Genomic DNA, 8,129 nt, shown 5'->3' with positions numbered 1-8,129 from the left:
GTGGCGCCCGATTTGCGGTCCTCCTCCATCGTGGCGTGACAGCCTGCCGCATTACGAAGCACTTGGGCTTCCCACAATGTCGCATCGCTTTTCGACCCTGCAATGCGTATATTATCGATCCAAACGTCGTCGCACACCGATGGAGGTGCAGCCCAGAGGGAGTGAGCCACCGTCGCCTCGGCAACTGCTAATAATAATAATAATCTGGAGAATTTCTTGGCCGGCCTTGTATCCCATTGGGAGCCGTGTCAGCTCCACCAGCGTGCCGTCCTCCACGCGGCACCGAAAGGGATGCCGAGTCTCCCGCGGTAAAGAGACTATGAAGGACGACCTTACATCCAGGCAGGAAGCGGCCTCAGCCATCACAGGCGGCAAATAATGGGAAATGTGTAAAAGAGAAACATTCGCCTCATAAGGGTCGTCTCTGTTCTTGTCGCGTGGCCACGCGATCCGTCGTCGTAAACCGGTGGTTTTCTCCTTCACAACTGAGAAAGGTATTATCCATCCGCCTGTTCTTGCAGAAAAAGAGTCCTCGATAATTCCCGCTTCCTTCAGCAATCGCGCGCCAGCCGCTGAAATCCTCCGTGAGCCTTCGCGCGCTTTACCGGAGGAGGACGGAGGGAAAGGAGACCGCCCGACGAGTCCCCAAACTTGCATGACCCTCTCCAAGGTAGCCGGGTTCAACCGACTTTTAATCCACTCTAGGTTCAATACGGGCACGTTGACCTGCTGCAGCGGGATGGTTCGTTCGTCTTGTGGAGTGGCCATACGCGTCCTCGCCACGCGTCTCGTTATTGTAGCGGCATGATTGTGATAAAAATCATGAAAAAACACTCCTCCGCTCTCAGCCAGGGTTCTTGCCCTTCCGCCGTTTCTCCCTTCACATCAATGCGACCAGTGCCAACACCTGGGTCAGCAGTGTGGTGTACCTCCACAAATATCAAACAGTATTCTGGGAAGGTCGAACGGATTGACGTGTTTCGCCAACTGCGAGATCACGTGTGGGTCCAAATTTTATGTCTCCACGATTTGAGCAGCGTGCCTCAACACACCCTTTTTTGTGGAATGTGCCGTGGCATCCCAAGGAACCAGGGCTCGTTCGACTTGGGCAGTCGTAATATTCGTAAGCTTTTCGTTTTCTTGAAGTGTCCTGCATGGCTTTATAATGTCGAACACGTCCTGCCTTCGTGTCCCCACGAACCGCAAGGCGCGGTGGGGATCCGCCCTCGCCGTCTTCGGCGCCAGGGACCAGTCCAAAATTAAGGCCCCGTCCGGCTCCAGTGTGAAATTGTTGGGGGTCAAGACCGCAATCTCAAACAAACGACTCGCCGTTATCCACGCAAGTCGTAAGACAACACGTTCCTTCCAATCGGTCCGGCTGCGGATTACTTGATTCATCTCTTCCTCTGTCACGGGGCGCGCCTGCCTCGTCTGCCTCGTCTCCGATCGCACCGCAACTTTTTGTTGCGGAATAGCGGGAGGTGGTGGAATGGATGGAGCTGCCGTTGTCCGCCTTCACAAGAGGCAGCAAGCAGCCCCTTTGCCGTTTCTTGACGGCCGTCCGCGCTGCGAGTAACTTCCTCTGGTTGCGTCTCGGGCGTTGCTTTTAGATGTGTCGTGTCCATAAACATGAAATAACTGGCATCGCAACGATATTTGCGTCCCTCGTCGTTCCAAGGGAATCTGGATTGCCCTCGCAAAGGTGTCAGCCTCATGAACGGCGGTGCAAGGACGGGCGAGAACGTTGAATACCGGGATGCCGGGGTCGGATGCCATCATGAGCTGCATCCGGAATGCCTGCAGTAAGATCCTTCCCAAGTTCATAAGGCGATCGGAGAGGCCTCGCTCCGCTTCCAGCGCACACATCCACGCAACCAAACTGTCAAATACAAGTTGGGCCTGGTCCTCCGCCTGGCGCCAATAATTGTATGCGCCCCGGAGGTCTAAAAAGACTCCGGAAATGCCCGCGTTCCATACACGCGGGGCCCAAGTGGTGTCGTCGAATGCGCGGAACATTCGTCCCTCTTTTCCTGTAGCGGAATGATCGTCCAAGGAGAAGTGCTGGAGGGCAAAGGCATCGAGGAATAGAAATGTGGTCACCCGAAATTGCCCCGAGACGTCTGGAGGAATAACCTGCCGTCTCTCTCGCGCCGGAGTTCGTTGGGCCGTGCGTGACGACGCGCCCACAGCCATCAAGCGATGCTTTTAATGTGGTTTTTTGGTAACGCCGTATTCGGCCTTATTGTGACACGCGACAGGTACATCTGTCAAACCTCTCCGAGAGGTGGAGACTTCTTCCCGGCTCGCCGTCTCCGCCTCCCACGCGGCTCGCCGCGCCTCTCTAGCACTAACGCGTGCCTCTCGTTCCTGTAGTTGGGTGCGGGTCGCCTCCAATTGCTGTTCGCGTCCGGCGAGCACGCATTCTCGTTCTGCAAAAAGGCTGCCGGCGACCGCAATGTCAGATTCGCGCACCGATAGGTTGTTGTGCGCCTCTTCCACCCGCGAATGAGGCTGAACGCTTCGATTCTGCACGTCCACGGCGGCGTGGGCGCTTTTCGTGCTCAAACGCTCCCCTTCAGCAATGATGAGCCCTTGCCACGCGCCCCAATTCCCGGGCTGCGCCCATGATGGGCAAGATCAATTGATTCTCAAAATTTGGTACTTGAAACGCCCGGAGGTTCGCAATATGTCCTGTAAGGCTCGAATCCTCCCAGGGCCTGGTGACGTTTCCCAAAATCAGGCATAAGCCTGTCGATGAGGGAGCCACAGTTAACGTCTCATCCGACATCTCGGTTCCATTCATGAACGTTATCTGCACCTGGGCTTCGCCACGTTGGCGTACCGGGTCCCAGAAACGGGCGCCAATATCACACCACTCAGAAACAGTGTAAGGAACCAATGCCGTTTCCTTAAACCAAACTGGCTGTGTCTGTAAGCTTAAAATAAAAATAAAAAATTGTCCGGCCGCCATCGGCTCCCCGATCCCCTTTAAGGTCATAGCCCTCCCAAAATTCATACGATAGGAAAAGTCTCATAAAGAAGAGCATTAGTTTTACCAGGATACATATACATCAATTAAGTTCGCCAGGTCTCCCACGATCATTCTCTTCAGAAGCTCCTAAAAAAGAAATGCAATAACGCCGTGACACCGCCAGCCACAATAATTCCCTCATACCGGGGCAATTCTCCAATTGTGCCTCGTACCCACACACACAATCAACATACCATGTAGAAATCACCCAATGTTTTTACCAGAAACCAAGCAACCCCTTTCCCTCCCTAATTTCTTCTGTCACTGTTATGTTCGATAGCGCTGGCCATTTTTGACATTTGTGTGCGGTGTTGCCGCATGGGGCTGGTGCACCCGCACCGCATGCACACACACAAGTGTCTGAATATATTTTTTTTTCAAAAAAAAATTACCACAAATCAAAATGTCTCTTTCACTTTTCATTTCCTAATCTGTTTCCTGTTGTTGTTGTTCTTCCACAGTTGGGGGAGCTTCTTCTTTTTATTTAAAGTCTCTGGATGATACAGACACTTGGTACTGGTGTACCTTTTTCTCCCAGAACGCCGCAATCTTTTTTTCAGCGCGGCTCACATTATTGGTATCGACGACATCACATCTCTGCCATTCGTTCATCGGCGTGCTGTCTGCGTGCTGCACGTAAATCATCTCCCACGACAGGTCTCGGGATAACTCCTCCCAACCATCAAAATATGCCGCCAGGCACTCAGTGAACTGCCGCACAGTGCTGGTTGTCGTGTGGTGCCCACCCGCCGTAGCCATCCGCAGCCCAACCAGCGTCTTCGGATTTGACTTCACAAAGAAAAAGCCGTCCACCAGCGGAAAGTTTTGAGCCTCCGGTTTGTACAGCACCCGAGACTCTATATTAATCTTCTTTTTAAATTTTTCCAGGCACTCTAAAAGACAGGGCTTGAGAGGGCGCTCATGTGGACGTGATTCCAGCGCACAGCGGTGTGGCGGAGCATCTTCTTGCAGTTTCAGCTCCCTGAGTTTCGGTATTATTGCACTTACAAAGGCCCCGCTAAAAAAAGTAAACACGGAATGCTTTTCAAGGGGTTTTGATAAGAGATCGTCCTTAATAGCCAATACGAGTAAAATAAAATTATTCGGCGCCATTAACTCCGCCAACTTGCATGTCACCAAATTTCCGAGATAAGGAGACATCAGTGCATTTAAAGGCAATTCTAAATTGCTTCCCCCTCGTACTCGTACGACCTTTACAACTTTGTGAGAGATGTGGCTATCATCGCACACTTCATTAGTCCCCAAAATAGAGTAATAGTGGGTAGCAAAAAGGTTCATTGTTTTAACTTTACCTTCGCACGAGACAAGCCGAGATTTGTATTCGCTGTCATCAAAGATGTAGCGAAGAAGTGGTCCCACTTTATCCATGCGATCCTTCACCTTCTTCCAGTAGTCCGCTTCTTCCTCCTCAAGCTGCCGATTGTGCTTCATCCAAATGCACATTGCCCTCACATCGCTCTCGTCAGGGCAATTAATTATGATTTTTTTCGCTCGCACCAGCTTCGCCCACGATTCGTAGTTGTTTTTGTCTGGCGGTGTCACCACAATCATGCCCCATCCCTTGCAAGGCAAAGCAGTAGACGTTTGATGACCCTTCAATGCCACGTCGTAGATAATATACCCCTTCAACCCACGCCCAGAAAACCCGTCCAAAATATCCACGATATTAGACGCCGCACTGTATTTTTCCACCGTTTTGGCGGTCTTGTCAAAAAGAAATTTTCGATTCCCAATAAAGTACGCAACCATTTGCAGTCGCTTCGCATCGTAGTGCAGCAGCTGGTAGAGAAGGTACGAGCCGGCAGCCATCGACTTCCCGATCCCGGGTGTCCCAATCAACACAAACGGATCAGGCGAAATTTTGTTCTTACCGTGACTGCTGAACCACTCGGTGAGACTGCCCTTGACGGTCTGCCACACTCGATCCACCTCACAGTTCACGTAGCAGTCATGAATAAGTTCATTCAGCCCTTGTCCCACGAGTACGGCCATCCCTTGTCCGAGGTGAGCACCATCAACACGGGAGGTGCTTCACCGGATTGCTGCACACCGTCATCCCTTTCGAGAGAGTCGCCAACTGCCTTGTACGTACATGACTGCGGTGCTTCCCCCTCCCTCACCTCCATTACCGCCCCCTTGCCGTCAGGAACTTCCACGACATGATGCCACCTCGCATTGTACACAGACTCGTACAATCCCTCCAGTTTCATCGGCGCACTCATCGCCATTGAGCTCATCAATTCAATGAAGGCTGCATCCAATAAACGTTTGGTGAGGTTATGAACATTTGCTTTTACCTCCTCGGCAGCTAATGACCACTTCAGTAGATTGTCCACACCTTTCTCGTGAAGCCTGCGTACAACTTCTTCCAAATCCATTTCCTCCCGTACAGTCTTCTCTATCCTCTTGTAATGATCCGATGCCTTTATATCGCGCAGTAAAAACGTACCGCGAATATACCTCGTGGGATCACTGAAAAACTCCTCCAGTAAGACATTCCGATTGGCACGCAAAATGCCTCTGCCTTCCATTTCCAGCGTAAGAAAATCATTCAGCTTTATTTTCATGACCCGAACTCTTCCTCTAAACAACAAATCTTCGATCTTAGCAAATAAGTTAAATATTACTTGTTGCTTGTCCCGCCTTGCCCTTTCTTCTGCCTCGCGGCGTTCTTCTCCCAGTATCTGAGTGAGAACTTCGTTTATTTTTCCCCTTGCAAGTGGAGTGACCGTATCCTTTCCTTCATAGTCCCTCCATTGCTCGAGAGAAAACACATCCTCGCAATGAAGTTTATAAATAGCCTCCAGCGCTTGGTATGACGGCGATGCCGTTATTATGCGTAATAACCTTTCGTTTTGGATAAACATCTCGGGATCCTGAACAAACATCCCCATCGTGACGTTCTCATTGGTGTCCACAACTCCCCTGCCACCCAAGTTGCTCCGAAGAAAATCATTCAGCCTCATGTCAGCCCTGTTAGTGCTTCCCTCCAGCAGAATGTCCTTTATGTAGCTGCTCATGGTCCACTGCGGTCGACGCGTTTCCTCCAATCTTCTGCAAGTCGCAGAGGAGTGATCTGTGTCACCCTCAAAGTCCGACCTCGCTCTCCTCCGATATCCCTGCGGGACAGTAGGCGCTTGAATTTCCTCATTATCGTAAAGTCCTTCCTCGGGCCTTCCAGACATTGTTTCTCCTTGTTTTCTTAGTTGGATTGAGTTAAAGCTGAACAATAACCATCCAAAGAAAGGTATGAGAGGGATAAAAAAATGCACATACATGACAGAGAGCCACAGCAATTCAGTCACCCATACAGGGTGGAGTAAATATTGAGCTCGAGTAATCTTCTTGACCGCTGGCCGGATCCTGAATTTATGTAAAGAAACCAGACAACATAGGAAAAGGGGCAACACATAGGAAGTTAATTTACCACATGTTTTCTCCTGATACTATATGTATATGTATATATTCTTTTGGCCGCTCACGCAGCCTTTTGTACTCAGATAGGATCTAATATATTTACTGACGAAATGGCAGACTTTGTGGTCCTCCAACCGCAAGAACCCACCGCATGGTGGGAATCAAAAGTGGGTGGGTGGAATGGTAAAAATAAAAAGCATCTAGCCTCTATCGGTTCCCCGCTGCCCCCTAAAGTCGTGTAATTCCCAATATATTCATACGGTAGAAAGCACCAAAAAGAAATGCATTCAATTATCAGGATCTACGCACATTCATTAAGTATGCCAGACCTCCCGCGATCATTCTCTTCACAAGCTCCTAGAAAAAATTATATGGAGAGATATAAATGCGAAAATAAGCATCAATAAAAATAAAGTAACTTTTTGATACTCATACCCACACCGATATCGCTATACATTGATCGATGCTTATCTTCTTGTTTATATGGATACATCCCTTCTCTCCCCTCCAAATTGACAGATTGCTTGGTTTCTTGGTTTATGGAATTGCTACTTTATTGGCCGCATATGTATATAGATGGGCATGTAAATATCGGTATTAATATCTATTCAGTGCTGTTGATATATATTGCTACTATCCCTCGTGTCTGCTCAAACAAATACGAAGACTCACACGCCAGCCGCCATCGCAGAGCACGTCCGCCCAATGATCGGAGATCTAAAAGAAAGCCCCGGCACCCGAAGTGGGAGCCGCAGCGGAGTAAATGCAGAATTGCCTCTTCGCACAGTTCAAATCGGCCGGTTCTCACAATTTCCGGTCAATGCCGTGGCGCGCCGTGCGGTAGCGGGTCAGTCAGTCACTGCTGTGGCACTGAAACACGCATGTTGGACGGCGAAGCTCAGCCGGTGGTGATCCCATTGGGCTGTCGTCGCCGGGCAACGTGCGTCTTCTCGGCGGTCTGGCCCCTCTGCTGTCGTGAAATCGGCGACAGCGTGACGTTCACCAACGCATGTGTGCCTGCCATTTTAGGCACGCGGTGCACTTTTTCTCGGTGGAATTCTCCTGCGCGAAGGCGGGCTTTCTGTGATGTTCTTCATGCGGAGGTTCGAGCCTTGCAGCGCGTGGTTATTTAATCTCCATTTTTAGTATCCGGAATTTCTTGCTTTCGGGTGTTTGTGCCGGGTGTGGGTGGTCAATCCCCGGCATTGCCCGCCTGTCCGTCACATTAAAAGCGTTTACAAAGTGCTTCCCTCTTCGGTGCCGACCATGGCTCTGTTCTGGAGCGTTCGTGTGCTCTTATGCAGAATAGTGGTCCCGCTTTCGCTTGAACCCTCAATTCAAAGTACGTGCATTCCAGCGCGGTGCATGCCGTCACACCGCCATATTCCTGGCAACGCCCCCTATTTGTCGGGGGAACTCTTGCTTGTGTAAGTGCCGAAGATGAAACACGATTCCGGCTTTGCTTTCGTGCGACGCCGTGCGGAAAATGCATGAAATTGACTTCGGCCCGGGCCGTGCGGTCTGCAGCGGAGGCGCGATCGGCGTGCCGTCCCTCGCTCTCGTCCCCGCTCAAGTGGCGGGTGGTGGTTCCAGTGGGATTTATGGCGGTTCCTACTCACCAGGAGAAATTAGAATTCCCGCAGATCCTGGAGAACGCGTC

The 8,129-nt window shown here is 50.7% G+C and overlaps 1 pseudogene, besides 6 other annotated features; it reads right to left on the bottom strand.

The window, feature by feature from the left end:
- Nucleotides 1-3,120: part of a mobile genetic element that runs on past the window's edge.
- Nucleotides 1-8,129: part of a sequence feature (areas not merged during assembly with more than two copies in the genome that could not be assigned to a particular haplotype) that runs on past the window's edge.
- Nucleotides 2,938-2,958: a sequence feature (AT_rich).
- Nucleotides 2,940-3,120: a mobile genetic element.
- Nucleotides 3,395-3,422: a sequence feature (AT_rich).
- On the bottom strand, nucleotides 3,451-6,237 carry Tc00.1047053508619.10 (annotated as a pseudogene).
- Nucleotides 6,388-6,828: a mobile genetic element.

This window comes from Trypanosoma cruzi, genomic scaffold, assembly GCF_000209065.1.
Source record: "Trypanosoma cruzi strain CL Brener 1047053516967 genomic scaffold, whole genome shotgun sequence".
NCBI lineage: Eukaryota > Euglenozoa > Kinetoplastea > Trypanosomatida > Trypanosomatidae > Trypanosoma > Trypanosoma cruzi.
Note: the sequence above shows the minus strand (reverse complement) of the source record. Positions and strands in the feature narration are given on the sequence as shown.